The 17,116-nt window shown below is 43.6% G+C and overlaps 1 long non-coding RNA gene across 1 annotated transcript; it reads left to right on the top strand.

Annotated features, from left to right (window-relative positions):
* Nucleotides 1-1,066: 1,066 nt before the first annotated feature.
* LOC141568558 (uncharacterized) lies at nt 1,067-3,037 on the top strand. Its single transcript, XR_012491710.2, has 2 exons — nt 1,067-1,861; nt 2,732-3,037. It is a non-coding gene; the product is annotated as an uncharacterized LOC141568558 (long non-coding RNA).
* Nucleotides 3,038-17,116: the final 14,079 nt, after the last annotated feature.

Raw genomic sequence — 17,116 nt, 5'->3', positions numbered from 1 at the left:
GCTTTTCATCTCCTATTGAGGAAGGAAAAAAAACATAGGAGCAGCTGGGAAATTCAGACTTTAACAATCTTTAAAATTGCTGTTGCTGCCAAACGGCCCTGAAATCTGGAACTGCCCTACGAGGGTTTGGATCCAAGGAAATGATCCAAGGTAAGTGTCAAGAAAGGATTAGATCAAATTCAAAACTGAAACCTGGATTTCATTAAAGGGGGCTATCAGTGGACCTGCAGTGTCAGTGGTAATTGTGTCAGGATACGAATTTCTTTAAATTTTACTTTAAATGCTTGTTGCCTTAAAATCCAGAATTTTAAAATGTGACTATTTCGATTTATAGTTTTAATTAAAAAAAAACACATAAAAATATTTTGTACAGAGGTTTTTTAAAATTTGTTTTTCAATTACAGTTGACATAATATTATATTAGTATCAGGTGTACAACACAGTGATTAGACATTTATATGCCTTACAAAGTGATCACCTCATTAAGTCTAGTGCCCATCTGACACCATAAGTAGTTATTACAATATTACTGACTATATTCCTTATGCTGTACTTTTACATCCCCGTGACTATTTTTCTAACTGGCAATTTGTACTTCTTAATCCCTTTCACCTTTACAGAGCTTTTATTAACCATATCTATGATTGAAATCACGTTGTTTAGGTCTGTGGCCCTGTCAAGACACCAGTCTACCACTTTCTAATTGCAGACAAAATACCCATGGGAATGCAGCTGCCTGAAAGCAGACTTGCTCTTCCTGTCTTCAATCTCTCCACTGGATCCTTCTTTTCAGCCTGGAAAAATGCTCAAAAACTCCCCCATCTAAAATAGAAATGAACAAAGAAGAAATTCTGCCTTGAGCTGTCACCTCCAACTCTCTTTTCCTTCATCATAATACTTCTCAAAAGAACCTATGCTAACTTCCTTACTTCCTCACCCCATGCTGTCTATCTTCCACACTGACCATGGCACTGAACCCTCTACCTCCCAGGTCTCAAAGGACTTCTTACTTTCTAAACCCCTTGTTCCTCCTCAACCTCTCTAAGCCTTTGATTTTTTTTTTTTTTTTACAGAATGCAGTCTACTTTATTCTTTTGCACGTGGCTTTCCAATTTTCCCAGCACCATTTATTTATTTTTATTATTATTAGTTTTAGGTGCACAAAACAAAGTAATAATTAGACGTTTATCACTGCACTGTACACCTGAAGCTGAAGCTGAACAATAATGAATGTCAACTACAAGTTTACATTAATGAATGTCAACTACAAGTTTACAAGTTTACATATATATATATACAAGTATATATATGTATGTATATACTTACAAGAAGCGAAGCCTTTGATTTTTAAAGCCTCTCCTCGCTGTGCCTCTGAATTCCCCCCAACCCCCCCACTACACTCCAGTCACACTGAGTTTCTTTCAGTTCCTCTAATGCACCCAGCTCTTATTGCCTTAGGCCCTGTTCCTTCTACCTGCTACCGTCTTCCCCATCCCACCCCTCCATCTGGCTATTTCCAACTTTACTTTCAGGTCTCAGCTTATTGTCACTTCCTCAGAGTGCCCCTCCCTAATGGCCTCCCCTCCCCACCTCCATGAAACTAAATTTTCCCACTTTTCCATCTTAGAAATCAGTTGTTTTCTTTCAATTATTTTTACAGTTTGTAATTATCGAGTTTAGTTGTATGTTTGTTTAATACGTGCCTTTATTTCCAAAGTATAAGTTCCATGAGGACAGGAACCATGTCAGTTTTGTTTACCGCCGTATATTTAGCATTCAACACAGTCCCTGGAAGGATACACACCAAATATTTGTTGAATGAATGAATGAATGAAGTGTTTCCTTCACACCAGGCACTACAGTAAGTACTTCACATATATCACCTCATTTTTATTCTCACAACAACACTATGAATAGGCACTATTCTCAGGGGAGGAATTTGAAGCTTAGAGACAGACTCAGAAGTAATGCCCAAGATCTTGCAGAAAAATGAGTGTGAAAGCGAGAATTTGAAAATACTTTCCTCTGACTCTATGTAGGACTTCTTAATTATATTATAGTGCTTCCCAGTTGACGAATCTTCTACATTCGCCTTCCAAAACTTCCCTCACATTTATCCCCTCTTGACTGTTTCTATGGTTTCTCTTGCGTCTTCCTTCCAGGATTTCTTCCAAGCTAAATAATGGTACGTGGGTGGGGGACTCACGGAGGAGACTGGGCGGTCCTGGCAGCTTTGCTTTCCTAATACATGTTTCTGAGAAGCCCTCAGAAAACCTGTGAGGTAGACAACCATGATGATAGCCAGTGTTCTGACAGCTCTCCTGCCCTTTTTTCTCATTTCCTGCCGGCCCCCCATGGCTTTGGGTTGCTCTCCAAGGTCGTACCCCACTCAGGCCTTCTTCTCCCTGCCAATATATGCCCTCAGCACATTCCAGAACCTTTCTCTGACAAAAAAGTACCTGTCCCAGAAAACGTTCATGATAGAATGGTAAATGGGGGGTGGGGGGGGAGGGAAAGATGAAATATTATATAAATAGTTGCTATGGGTTGCACTGTGTCGCCCCCCACCCACCCACCCCAATTCAGACCTTGAAGTCCTAACCTCCGTTACCTCATAATGTGCCTTTATTTGGAAATAGGGTTATTGTAAATGTAATTATTCAATTAAGATGAGGTCATCCTGGAGTAGGGTGGGTCCCTAATCCAATACGACTGTTGTTTTTGTAAAAAGAATGCCATGTGGAGAGGCAGCCGTGCACACAGGGAGAACATGTGAAGATGAAGACAGAGTTTGCAGCAGAAGCCAAGGGAAAACAAAGATTGCCAGCAAACCGCCAGCAGCGAGGGGAAAGGCCTGGAGGACAGAGTCTCCCTCCTGACAACCCTCAGAAGGAACCAGCCCTACCCACCTTCATCTCAGACTTCCAGCCTCCAAAACCGTGAGACAACAAATTTCTGTTGTTTAAGCCACTCCGTTTGTGGTACATTGTTGTGGCAGCCCTCGTAAACTAAAAGAAATAGTATAATCCAAAACCTGTGTCATCAGTGCTATAGTTTATCCTTCTCTCTCTCTCTCTCTCTCTCTCTCTCTCTCTCTCTCTCTCTCTCTCTCTCTCTCTCTGTCTCACACACACACACACACACACACACACACACACACATTAACAGTGTTTCTTTTGGGAGGGTGGATGATGGGTAATTTTGCTTTGTATTTTTTCCTGCACTTTTGGGTATTTTCTCAATTCTCTTCCATCTCTACAATGTTATATATTATTACATAGACAAATCCTGGGTTCCAGTTTCCTCAGCTGTTATTTGAGAAGAGCCATATCACCCTTCCAGCATTGTTGTAAGGATTAAAGGGCCTGACACATAGTAGGTCAGCTGGTGTCCCTGGAGACAGGACAGCAGCTCCAAAGAATAAAGCCCAGCATTCATCCTTAGGGGGGTAGCTCAGTTCTTAAAAGAAGGCTCTGCCATGGCTGCTCAGCCCTGGCTTCTGTGTGTGGTGAGGGCGAAGGTGGACGGTGAAATGGCACGAGGGAGCTGGCTGGACGCCTTGCGTTTGGGAGGGTCAGCAAAGGAAAGCAAGAGAGGTTGGACTGAAAGGTGGACTGGAGAGGAAGGTTGTTTGAATGAGAAGAACTTAATCCATGTAGGGTAGTATTTCTTAGTTCAGGGTGGGTGTCTGATGGCGCAACTGAAAAGGAAAGAGGGACCAAGATAAAGTAGAAAACACAGTCAGGAAGCTAAAAATCCCCTCTGACGTGAAGGATGCCCTCCCTCTGCATTTCTTCTCTAGAAACCTTCCGGGAAAGGAGTGGGAAATGTAACTTGCTTCTAACTTTCCACAGCCCATGGGGAGATGTTTTTCCCCAGGAGTGGTGTTTCCCAAACATCCCTCTTTCTGGCCATATCTATGAGAAGACGTTCTTTTCTGGATACGGTTTAGGTAGATGCTACCAAAACATTTAGCCTTGCCTCTGTCTTAGCTCAGCAAGGAGGGTTACTTGTCTTGAGTCTTGAATTTAGCCCCTTGTGACATCAAATTCATCTTCGGTTTTCAAAAATTCGGGACTGTTTTGCTTCTTTGTACTCCGCTATGCCTTCTCTCTTCCCAGCTCAGCAATTTAGGTAAGAATTGGGTCCCCACAAATGATAATAACAATTCATTCCTTTATGTGAGATCTTTGATAGCTGTTGTCCACTCCCCTTGCTAAAACCTGCATTTCCTCTTTCATTTTGTATCTGCAACATATGTAGTAACATGAGAAAACATAATATAATATTAAATAGCGAAAAGAAGAGAACACAAAAATTGCATGTGACGTATGATTCTGGCTATGTAAAAAGAAGTAAACAACCACAACAAAAATACACATACGAGGAAAATAAGCCTAGAAGAAAACAAACCATATAATTAATAACATTTATGTTAGAGTCCTAGGGTTGTGGATTTTTTTTTCTTCTTATTCGCTATTTCCCTAAAATTTTTCATTATAATGGAAAAATACGTTTCTAATTAAGAAACAGACTTACTAAGATAGGGTAAGGGGCAGAATGAGTAACAGAGTTTGATAACATAAGTACAACAGGAAAGTGAGCTGTAGATAAGGTTTCTCTGGAAGTAAATATACATGGCTCTCAGCTCAGCATGTGTGATGGAGAAATATGACCACAGAACTCTTACGGAAGACGTTTAACCACATGTCATCCTCGTCGACTCTGAGAATGACCAATAAGAAGAACAACAAGACTTCACAGCTGTCGGGCATTTGAGCGGAGCTGGGGTGGGGTGGGGGGACTAGGAGTCCAGGAACATTAGAGGTTTGGGGGCTGTAGAGAGACTCTGTAGCCGGCTCGACATCTGGGGGTTTCCGGGAAGTGCTTCAAGCATGACATGGTGAGTCTCTGGTACTGTTTATTTTTAGAAGTCCCCTTGAGAGGAGTATCTTTCACCTCTCACTAAGTTAACTGTGCTCCTTGGAACCATGGGCATCTTTCTGCTGTAGCAGCAGTAGGATCAAAGCACGTGTTTAGAAAGAGAAGTGAAAAACACCAGATGTGAGCAAAAACACAAGGGGAATTTCAAACAGGCAGTATGCACCAGATTACCCAATTTGGAATGTGGCCCAGGCCCCGGGACAGGCAGCCCCTTTAAGGATCAGGCTGGAGGGACAGAGGTTATTGATCCTGATTTAAGCCAAATGCCGCTAACTTGAACTTTGACCTTGCTGAAGGCACTGACCTCCTCCAAACCACTTTCACAGTCTGAAAAATGGAAGGATTGGCTCCTTGCCTCTCAGGAAGAGCTAATGGAAACCATGCTAAATACTAGAGGTAAGAATGAGGCATGATCTTGAAGACAAATGGTAAATTATATTTGAGTATATAAATACCACCACATTTACACACTTCCAGTGTGTAGATACAAATATTTTGTGGGAAGGATGTGTATAAAAAAACAAGGGCTTAAGGATCGTGTCACACAAATCACAAAGTAAATCAATTCACAAAGTAAATAATCCGCATGTTGACAATTGAAGGGGATGTGACAGGGATTTTTTTGTTTTTTGTTTTTTCTGTCACCCACAGCTCTTTGGGTCTCCTGGGGTCACCCCAGATCTGGACTAAAGCTTACTACCTAGTACACAGTTAGTGCTGAATAAATGTTAGTAGAGCGTAGAGCTTAAGCTTCCAATTCCAGCTTTCTTGACCACTTAGTTGTAGGTGACCTTGGGTAAGTTCCTCTGTAACTTTGTGCCTTGGTTTCCTCATCTGTAAAGCGGGGATAATACTAGTATCTACCTCATAGACTTGCTGTGAAGACTAAATAGAGTAACACATGTATAGAGCTTAGAAGAGTGCTGAGTGGATAATGTTAGTTATTATTATCTTCCAAAACCTTCGATGTGGACTTTAAAGCTCTCTGTTTTTTGTTTTGTCTCATCCAAATGTTTCCCACATTCTTGCTCCATTCAAGAATATTTCCTGTCTGTCTTGTTCATCGATGTAGGACACGGCTCCCTCCAGACTTTAAACGAACCCTACTCACCCACACCAAAGCCATTAATTTGTTTCTATTTATGCCAAGTTGGAGTCCCTCTCTCAGTTGACCCCACAAACAGAAATCTATGAGGCATTACCAAGTCTTCTTCCCTCCTGCTGCTGGGCTTCTTACACAATGAGATGCCTTCTTAACCAGAGGAGGTGTCTCACTAAAGATTGAAAAGGATGTTTGTCTCCTCTTTCGTAGAAGGTGTCTGTCATGGCAATGACAGTGTAGAAGAGGAAATGACCTTGGAATCCCTACGCATGGTCATCTTTAGGAGAATAGGGCAAGGAGAGGAGTCATGGGTAGAGTGAAGACTCCCTCCCCCAACGCTTTGGTGAGAAGTTGTAATTGGAGAGGAAGAGGGATGTGGTCCTGGGGTTCAGGAGGGCAGACGCTGGCATTCCTCCTCAGACTCATGTCCTCAGGAAGTGGCTGTATATGAGAATAGGGAAAAAGAGAAAGGAACCTCATGAGTAAGACTTGTGGTGTTTTGGACTTCTAGGAGATGATGGAGGCAAAACCGAGGGGGCTGTTGGGGAAATCACTTTCTGGAAATTGCCAGTGTGAATGGACTCACTGGGCCCTCACGGAGCAGCAGAGTGAGGACTTGGTTGTCACAACCCTTCCCCGGACAACGTTTGTTGCAGCTTCACCAGCAAGAGCGTCCCTCCTCACTGGGAGCAGCCTTGTCTGCCGTTAATACCAACCTTGATTATGTGATCACTGTGATCATCCTTATATTGTCACCTTCAAATCACTGACCCTTTCTTTCATCCCCCCACCATACCACCTTCTAGGGTGTTCTAACCACACAATCATAGGAGTCCCTAAAGATGATTTAATTCCAGAGAAATGGTTGAGCCCCTATTATATACCAGGCTACATCCTAGGGTGAATGATGAATCAAGATGCTACAAAGGTGAATAAAATATGCTCACTGCTCTCAAGGAGCTGATGTCACATGGTTTAGGTAGATTTAAATTGCTGACTTACATGTAACCCAGTGATGGCCTAGGCTCCCCTAATTATCTTCCCCGTTGGCTTGCCTTATTTTGTTCATTATTGAACACATATTTATTGAGCACCTACTATGTGCTAGGCACCGGCCTAGCCTTAGGATGCCACAACAAAATAAAACAAACATCATCCATACCTTTAGAGACCGTAGCTACAGTGTGAAGGAACTAGGCTCGATGATATACCTGGTTGACCCCTGAAGGTATAGGAAACACTTAGTATTTCTGTCTCTCCTCCCGCAGAGTAGGGTGCCCTCCACGGTACTTCCCTCTTCCAGCTGCTGTGCGGTGAAGTTACAGCTGAGACATGTTGAGTTCTTATTTGAGTCCAAATTCAGACGCACCAGAGAATAGGAGGGAGAAGACCAAATCTCTGTTACAACGGTGATTAGCTGGGTACTCCATGTCCTGTATTTTCATGTCCAATATTCTCATCCATCCTCTTCCCAGGAATCAAACACCTTTCACACTACTCCCCGATTCTGTGTGGGTTAGAATCTCTTAAACACAGAAATGTGAAATACCTTTGGTTTATTAATGAACAGTCTCCAACAATGGAAGGTGAAGTCAATTATATAAATATTAAGCTTCCAAGGGAAGGGCTTCCAGGGAAATGTTTTTTTTCTTGTAAGGTGCCTCTAAGATAAAGGCAAGTATCACATTTCCATTGATGGTGATGAAACTACTTCTAATATGAGGGTGTACAGTTGACATAACAGCTGACCAAACGAGGGAGATACGGTAGTAAATCCCCTCACCGCCTCTGCCTACTCAGCATAAGACCCCAAGCCACGGAGGAATGACTCACCGTAACAAACTCAGCCAGCCATTGACTCACCGTGTTCACAGACCATTGTAATATTAGAACAGGAAGGAGCATTAGAGATTGTAGTGGATTACTAGGACAAGATAAAATTTGGATTCAGATGGCCATAGGTTCAAATTTCAGCTCAGATTCCTCTTTGCCACCTGGGCCTGAGGCAATTTACTTAGCTTCCCTGCCCCTTTATTTTCTCACTTGCATAATACAGATACAAATTCCTGTGGAGTAGGGTTATTTTAAAGGACTAAATAAAGTGAGGTGACTGGAGGCAATTGGCACAAAGTAGATGCTCAGTAAATGCTCTTTTCACAGTACAGATAAGGAAGCAAAACCTGAAGAACTGATCTAACTTGTCTAAGTGCCCACAGTGAACCAATGCCCTACCTGGACTAAAGCCCCTGGTTTCCTGACTCCTTGCCCAGCTGTCTTCCTATTATTTTCATAATGGGAGTTGAGCAAAGATCATTGAGAACTCCTTTATCTCTGGTTTTCTAAAGCTTGAAGGCAGTGAAATAAAAAGAGGGGAGGAAGCCGACGTGGGGTGAGAGGTGAAAAAAGTAGATTTACTTTCCCGGTTTTGTGTTACTTTCCGGAGTTTACATTGCTTGAACACACACCCACTAATGGTGGAGGGAAGTGGCAGAGCGTAGCCAACTGGAATTAAAGATTGTGTCACATCAATCCCCAAAGTAAATAATCTACATGTCCACAATTGGAGGGTGTGTGACAGGGTGTCTTTTTCTCTCTTTCTCTCTCTCTCTATTTCCCAGCTCTTTGGGGTCTCCTCGGTCCACCCCAGCTCTAGCTTAATTTCCCAGAAATTCCTACACAAACCTTTGCTTCCGAGTTCTGAGCTTGCTAATGCGTGGATATGGCAGAGAAGTGCAAATTAAAGAGGTTACGCATGAAATATCACTTGTAACCTGAAAATTATTTCAGTGTGGGATGTGTGCTCCATGTGGTTGAGGAGAAAGAACCCTGGGCTAGAGCTGGGAGGCCTGACTGCTCCCCCTGGCCCTGCCACTAAGTAGCTGGGGGTATCCAGGAGAGGAAGTTAACCTTTCTGGGCATCTGAGTTGTCCCTTATAAAACATTATCAAGGAGTGATTTGCTAAATATTGAATGCAAAACATTTGCCACATTTTATTTTCCTTTACCTTTATAAGAACTCCGAGAGGTAGATAGTCCTTTGCCCATATTAGAGGTGAAGAAATAGAGGCAAAGATACTATGACTTGCCCGATATCATTCAGCTAGTAAGTGGCAGGATTTGAACCCAGAATGTGCTCTAACTCCTAAGATAGATTACTTCTACTGTGAGGGGAAAATGGATATTAAAGCTCAAAGCATTTTAAAGGAGTTTAAACAGATGTTTACGACAATCATTTACAGGGAGTATAATCCAGAGGAGGGGTCTGTATCCAAGTCATTTTCAGCTCATTGACTTTCTTGTTCGTTGCTTCTCATCTGACCTGTAAGCATCCTCCGTTATCCTCTTTCACCTCATTTGTTTTTAGTCACGTCTCCCACATCGGCTGCTTTTAAAGGGGCCAGCGCCACTTCTTGCCAAGTGGGGGAGTGTTAAATGTAGGAAGCTATTCTCACACTCTCATGGCACTCACACAAATACCCACACACATCAACACACACACACATATTCATATTAGTTTCTTAGACACATCCGTGTTTTCAGAAACTGACAGTTTAACAATCTGTCATTATTATGATAGTGCGTATATCACATATAACTAATTTCCCAGAATCGGGGCTTAGAGTGACAAAAATGCGGTGATAAAATGACAGAAAGTGGAGAGACACGTACTAAGGAAAATACCAAGAGGCTTAGACGCTCTGGCTTCAGCCCCAACCTTGGATTCTGCTACAAGCTTATGAATTTCTCCCAGCTCACTCAGCCTCCTGAAAGACCTTTACCCCTGGTGGGCAGTAAGCTTGATACACCCGCAGTGTCTCTTCATGAACTGATTTGGAACTTTTACTGTGCTGTCTTCACATGTGTTCCAGGCAGTGGTGAAGGGCAGTCATCCGACTGTAAATTTCCGAGGTTCAGGGTCACATCTGTGGGATTCTCCCTTCGGTGGTTTGGCACTTCGTGCAATTAGCTCCGTGGTGATGACATTTCTCATCTTTGCTACTGCTTTTTGCTTGGTTTGCTTGGGAGGCAGACACAGAAAAGAGAACCTCATTTAATTATGTAGAGCCCAGAATCGCTGTGGCATCTAACAAATAAATTTAGTCATCGCATATGCACTTGCTGGACACCATGGTCATAGTATTGCAGTTTTGCATTAACCCTTCGTGGTGACGAAGCACCATTTTGTCACACTTCCCAAGAATCCTTTGAGAAGGGTAGAGAAGGATATAAATACTACCTGCCTCATAACGTGTGTGAGGATTAAATGCAATAATCTACAAAAGGCACCTGGCACTGGGTCTGGCACAGAGTAAACAATACCCAGGGTCCCAATTAGCATCTCACTAGCCTGTATTACTCAGGAGGAAGCACAGCTCAGAGAAGCAGAGTCACTTGCTCAGGTGGTACAGGTAAGTGGTAGAATTCCATTACGAATCTATATCTCTGGACTCCAAGCCCATTTTACGAAATTACCAGTCGAGACTGCAGTCATGGAAGGAAAAAGCAGAGCCCCAGCGGAAGAGCTCATATAACAGGTTTCATGGTGGGTGAGGAGGCAGAGCTGTTGAGAAGCGAAGCATTCGCTGCTGGAGGTGGAAGGCCCGGCCCAGATCATGCACCACAAGCCACTGTACTATTCACATTGAGTTCTCCACGTGCTCTGTCTTCCCAGCTGGAATGTAGGCAACAGGACGTCATCACTTTATCTCGCTTGCTGGCTGATGTGTCCCCAGCACCTTGATGATGTCTGGCACATTTGTTAAGTGCAGAGCAGGTGCCGGCCCACATAAGGATGGAGAGGTATGAGACTAAGAAAAAAGTAGAAAGGTAGGAACATGGACTTAAAATGCTTCACCATTTTGCCACAGAATCACTCTGAGTGTTGCTATTGGAGGAGTGAGGAAACGTAGAGCTGGGCAACTGAAAGGGATTGAGAAGAAAGACTCCAACACACGGGAAAAACATGGAGAAGTAAAGCAAGGTAAAGAATTGACACAGGTGTTCATTCTGAAGAGCCCAAGGCGAGGCCATGCCTCCTGCGGGCAAATGAAAGGGGGCTGAGAATGAGCCACTTTTCCCAAAGTGCCTCTTGCTTGCTGCCTTTTGCTAGAAAGAGATTGGGACTCCTGCTCTCTACAGATGGCTAAACAGGAAGCACTCACTCTGCGGAACACAGTGATAAACCTGCCCAGGGACGAGGTAGAGGAGTTTCCACCAGGTTGATATATTTCTGACTGCCGTGTTGACAGCAAAGGATGGCTGTGGTGGGACTTTTGACAGGAAGCGTCCAACTGCGGGGGTGGAGGGCAGGGGGGCATCAGAATCGTGCCAGGAGGTAGAGCAACCTTGGCACCCCAGAGCCCAAGTTTTTGCCTTCTGCACCCTTGGCAAGTGGTGCCTGGATGATCTCTCATGCCTCCTCCTAGGTCAGGGCAGCTGGAGGGAGGAGGTGAGGCGGGAGCTTCAGTGGGGCCATTTTGTTTATGTTCCCACCCCTTGGCTTTGGGAAGCCCCGAGTTCCCACACTCACTGAGGCAGGAAGGTCGCCACGGACACCTCATCTGTCTGGGTGGTTGACTAACTACAGATAAGCAGCAGCTGCTGCCTCCATGTTGGGGTCACCTCCCAGATTGCCCATCCTGGAACCAGGAGGGAGAAGGGCCAGCCTCTGCCCGCTGTGTGCACATGGGGCCTGCAGGGCTGCCTGCTGCAGCCGAGACCCAATGACACCACCAAGGGAAGGAGAGGTCTTAGAAATGCCTACCTGGCAGCACAAAGCTGCCAAGAGCGTTACCTTGCACTCTTAAATTTGTCGAGCACACATAGTTTGACAGCGCTCAGCTGCACGCTTTTTCTCACATCACTCTGATCATCGCCCGTGAAGAAGGCAGAGCAGGTGTTTTTGTGTCCATTTTGCAGATGAGTAAACAGCCTCAGGATGTTCGAGAGACTCGCCCACATTCTCACAACTAGTCAGTGGTAAAGGCCATTGTATCACCTCCTGTTCAGTGGGTCTTTCCATTCCTCCATATAAACACAACAAGCCAAGTGGACGCGTTGCAAGTTTTATGCCTGAAAGAAAACCCTTCCTCCCAGGTTTAACCTAACCTGTCTTCACCCAACGTAGGGTATGGTGAGAAACACTTCAGTCTGGAGTTTGAATCATGATTCCTTTTCTTACCGGCCAAGTAACTTAGCAGCTGTGGGATTTTGGACTTATCCGTGAATATTCTCTTCCACGTGTATACAATAGAGATAATATTGCCTAAGATGCAGGGTTGTTGTAAGAGCTAAGAATATCACTAGACATCTACTGACTGTTTTCTGTACCCTAGGCTCAGTTCTAAACTTCTTATGAGCATTGACTGAGTTTTCACAACAACCCATTGTTATTTCATCGACAGTATGTTATTTCATTTTATAGATGAGGAAACAATGGCAGAGAGGTAAAGCAACTTACCCCAGGTCACACAGCAAACAAATACCGTGTTTCCCCGAAAATAAGACTGGGTCTTATATTAAGGTTTGCTCCAAAAGATGCATTAGGGCTTATGTTCAGGGGATGTCATCCTGAAAAATCATACTAGGGCTTATTTTCCAGTTAGGTCTTATTTTCGGGGAAACACGGTAGCAGAGCCAGGATTCTAACCCAAGCTGTCTGACACCAAAGCCAAGTGCTTGCAATAATGTCCCTGCAATAATGACTATGCAAATTATGTTTACCATCTACCTAGGTACTCAGTCAACAGCTGTTGCTTGGAAAGGGCACAAGGTTGGGTTGATGCATAAGCAAAGTGAAGAGCTCATTACCTGAACTAATTAGATAAACCAAAAGGTACCTAGTTTTGTATGCCACAGTTTCTCATTTCCCACCACGAAAGCCATTCCTTTAGAGCAGGAAGACAACTCAGGAACATTTGGCAATGTCTGGAGATATTTTTAGTTGTCACAACTGTGGGGGTGCTACTGGCATCTAATAGGGAAGGCCAGAGATGCTGCTAACCAGCCTACAAATGCTCAGACAGTCCCCACAACAAAGAATTATCTGGCCTTACGTGTCAATATGCTGAGGTTTAGTAACTGCTTTAATATTGAGTATTGAGTCAAAACTGTTTTAGGCTCTTGAAGAGTCCTGTTAATACACAAATTTGTCCCATGAACTGGCGGAGTAATGTTCTGTTTAACATCTATTGAAACGTTAACACAGTTCAACATACATGATCATTTGTTATTACCTGGTGTTACTGTTATATTGTCACCAAGTACAGATGTATGCCCTAGAAATGGTCAGGCTGGTTGGGGTCTTGCGGTAGAATTAGAAAATTAAAGCTGTGTTTCTGTCAAAATATGTTACCCTCAGATTGCTGACATTTCTTCCAATATGTTGAAGTAGGTCATAAATAAACTCACAGCAAGGCTATTTCCTTTCAGCACGCAACTCTGAATCCCTGATAACTCTCAGTTCAGTCAGCTCTTGTTTTGTCCCCCTTCCCATTACGTATACACACAACAGGCTATTTTTTTAGTCTGATTTTGTTGGCCTCTTTTGGAAACTCCTATAGACATCTTCAAAATGGTAAAAACTTACTTTGCCAAAAAGAACTTTGACCAGAAGAATAATTTTCCTACATGAAGTATCTGTAATGCTTGGCAGTACTCTAGCTTTCTTCTTTTGTTGGAAACACTGCCTCACATCATTATGACTTACTGATTTCTGTATCATTGTGCATTAGCTTCCAATACTCCATGAATAATCCTGAAAGGAAGGGGTTGTATCAGTCAGTTTAGTCTGGGTGATGATGCAGTAACAAATGATCCCAAGTGTCTGACAACAAAAGAGGTTTGTTTCTTGTTCATATTGTGTGTATATATCATGTATTGGCTCTTGCCCTGTTTCATCTTTTTTTGTGGTTTACGCTGAAGGAACAGGCCCTATTTGGGACATCGTGGTGTCATAGCAGGGGAAAAGTGCAATGGTGGAATGACATGCTTACAGCTTCTGCTCAGAATTGCTTGGAACTGATCACAATTGGCACATGTCACAAGTGTTCACATTCCATTGGCCAATAAAAGTTGATAGCCAAGCCAGATGTCCGTGGGGCCAAGATGTATACAGGCCCCTTCGGCAAGGACAGAGAATATTCTGAACAATAATATTGCCTACCATTGGAGTTTGTCATTGCCACCAAAGTCATAAACTTCCTCAGAGAGGTTCTTTTTTCAAGAAATGGGAGAAGATAAAATGAAAGCGTTGAAGAGGCAAAATTGTCAGATTCTAATGACTGATTTGATAAGGAGCAGAGGTAGATGGCAAGTGTCAAGGGAAAGACAGGAGTGAAGGATGACTTCCAGGGGTCCAGCTGGGGTGACTGATGAATGAATACTGCCAACAGTTGAGGTAGAGAATAGGGAAGGGGAGGAGACTGAGAAAGAGTAAGGACCAATTTTATTTTTTTTAAATTTATTGGGGTGACAATTGTTAGTAAAATTACATAGATTTCAGGTGTACAATTCTGTATTACATCGCAATTTTATTTTTGACCCAATGAACATGAGGTGTCTTTGGCACATCCATGTAGAAATATATAGTAGACAGATGGAGAAATGAATATGGTTCCTGAGTGAGTACTGAGCTAGAAACAAAGATCTGAGATTCAACATCATGTAAGTAGTAATAAATAATAGTTATTATTTATTGATTGCACTTATAATAACTGTATGTCAGGCCCTGTGCAAAGCAATTTACATACTTTTTAAATGTAATGCTCACAACAGCCCTACAAGCTGCTTGGTGGTATTTATCCTTATCATGTAGATAAGGATGAGAAGCTTAAAGAAACTTAAAAAAGAAAAAAAAAAAAAGCACAAAAAACACTTCACCCAGCTCTCACTGAAAGTTGCAAAAAGGACCCAAGTGCTTTGTCTCCACAACCCACATTTCAACCAATTGTGCTCTTAGTTGGAACCATGATAGCAAATGAGAACAACCAGACACCGTGGAAAGAAAGAGAAGAGCAGGGGGTCAAGGGCAGGACCTGAGGAATATAAATATTTAAGAATCACGAAGAAGAGCCCTTGAAGAAGACAGAGAAAGAGCAGATAGGAGGAAAGCAGAAGAGTGCAAAGTCTCAGAAGCCAAGTGTATAGAGCATGACAACCAAAAGAGAGTGTCTAACAGAATCAGAGACTGCAGAGCACTCAAAGAGCAGGGCTGGACATGTCCATTGGTGTTGACACATATCTCTAACAATATCTCTAACCTCACAGAAGCATCTGTAACCAGCTAGAACCCCAGGAGTAAAAAAATGAACCACAGGTGGCTAGTCACGTGCTGACTTGTCATGTGTTAACTTTGAAAACACTGACCTGTTAATGGTTCACTCTCTTTGAACTCCATCTCCAGAGACTGCTTTGACTTTCTGACCTGTTTAGGGAGGTCTTTGTGAGCTGGCCTTTGGAGTCTGTGCCTGTGTGTGCATGTCTGGACAGAGGTTCTGGACGGTTCTGTCAGCTTAAGAAACCCCATCTTCTACCACATCCCTACTCTGGGTGACAACCTACTCCCACTTGAGGGAGTGCGGTCAGACACGGTCCCTCCAGCCATCAGGCTGTGTCTCCTGCTAATTCTCTGCAATTCAGCTTCCAGAAGGGGCGTGAGGAGTTGTGGTCTCCAAGAGTGGCTGCTGCATCTTCTCTGTAAATGTGGCAAATTACTGGCAATGGGGCTTTGAGATCACAGGTTGCTGGGCAGACCTTGCAATGCTTGTTGTCAGAGCAGGATTTCTGTCTTCAGATGAACCCTTGTGGTTGCCAGGCTTCTTAATCCAGGTCCAGCAGTTTATGGACATACAGGATTTTTATTTGGAGACAGGAGGGCACTTAGGTCAGTGGGGCTTCTTGTGTCTGCTGGAAAACCAGGATGCTGTACCGCTGTCCATCTATAGCCTGGAAAGCCACACGGTGGGCATCACAGGGGCTGACAAAAGCCCTTGATGCCCATGGAGTGAGCAAGTACCCAGACCTGCCTCACTCCCAGTGACTTGAACTGAATGAGCTGGTATTTTGGGGTCCCTCTGAAGCACGGGCACCAGAACCCTTTAGCATCTCTTCTGTTTGCTTTCAGTTGGAGGGTCCACGTGTCCATCACCCTTCCATGAGCACACTCCCCAGTGAGAGTTACCAGATTTATTAAATAAAAATGCAGGACACCCAGTTAAATTCGAATTTCAGATAAACGACAAACATTTTTTAGTATAAGTGTGTGCCACACAACATTTGGGATATGCTTATACTAAAAAAATTATTGTTTATGTGACAGTCAAATTCAACTAGGTATCCTATGTTTTATCTGGCAAATCCCATAACGTGAGACTCAGCAGGAATTCACGGGCCTTGGGATCTACTAGGCCTCACTTCTCCCAAGAAGGCACTGGGGTCCATTATAAAGAAGCAAATCAGAGAACTGGGCCTCTGCTAGGGCTACTGGGGTCCTGACCCTCTCTGGTCCCCTGATGTTCCTCCTGGGCCAGTTCTGGGGATCCATGAAATTAGACTTTCTCGGTCCCTATAACTTTGCCTTCCATTAGCTGCATTGTCAAGACAATGTCAAGATTGCTTCTAGAAGGGTGAGACAGTTTGTAGAGACCATGTTGCCCCTTGACCCGTGGCAGCACCAAATGATCTGTATCCTGCCTGACTTCCCAGTGGATGGTTTTTGCACTTCTCTGACCATGTCCTAATATACCCTTGAATACCTCCACACATACCCTGCCCAAGGGTGCCTCCTGTCATCCTCTGGTCCAGCAGTGCTGTGTTACCTGGAGTGTCAGCACCTCCAACACAGTCTCCAGAAATCTGTGGCATTTCTGGACCAAGTTCATTGTCATCGGGTGTCTGATTCTGGAGTGAGAGAACCCCCTCATCACTTGAGGACACCTAGACATTCTAGTCTATGCTTAATAGCATTTTGTTATTTTCTGTGCAACTGACCTAGGAATGACCTCCTAAAAAAGAGAAGGAAGTTGGCCTGAGTGCTGAGGTTGACACTATTTTTCAGGCAACTCAAGACTC

The sequence above is a fragment of the Rhinolophus sinicus genome, chromosome 7 (genome assembly GCF_057876585.1).
Source record: "Rhinolophus sinicus isolate RSI-liver-muscle chromosome 7, RSI-T2T, whole genome shotgun sequence".
Lineage (NCBI taxonomy): Eukaryota > Metazoa > Chordata > Mammalia > Chiroptera > Rhinolophidae > Rhinolophus > Rhinolophus sinicus.
This window is presented reverse-complemented; position numbering and strand designations above follow the sequence as displayed.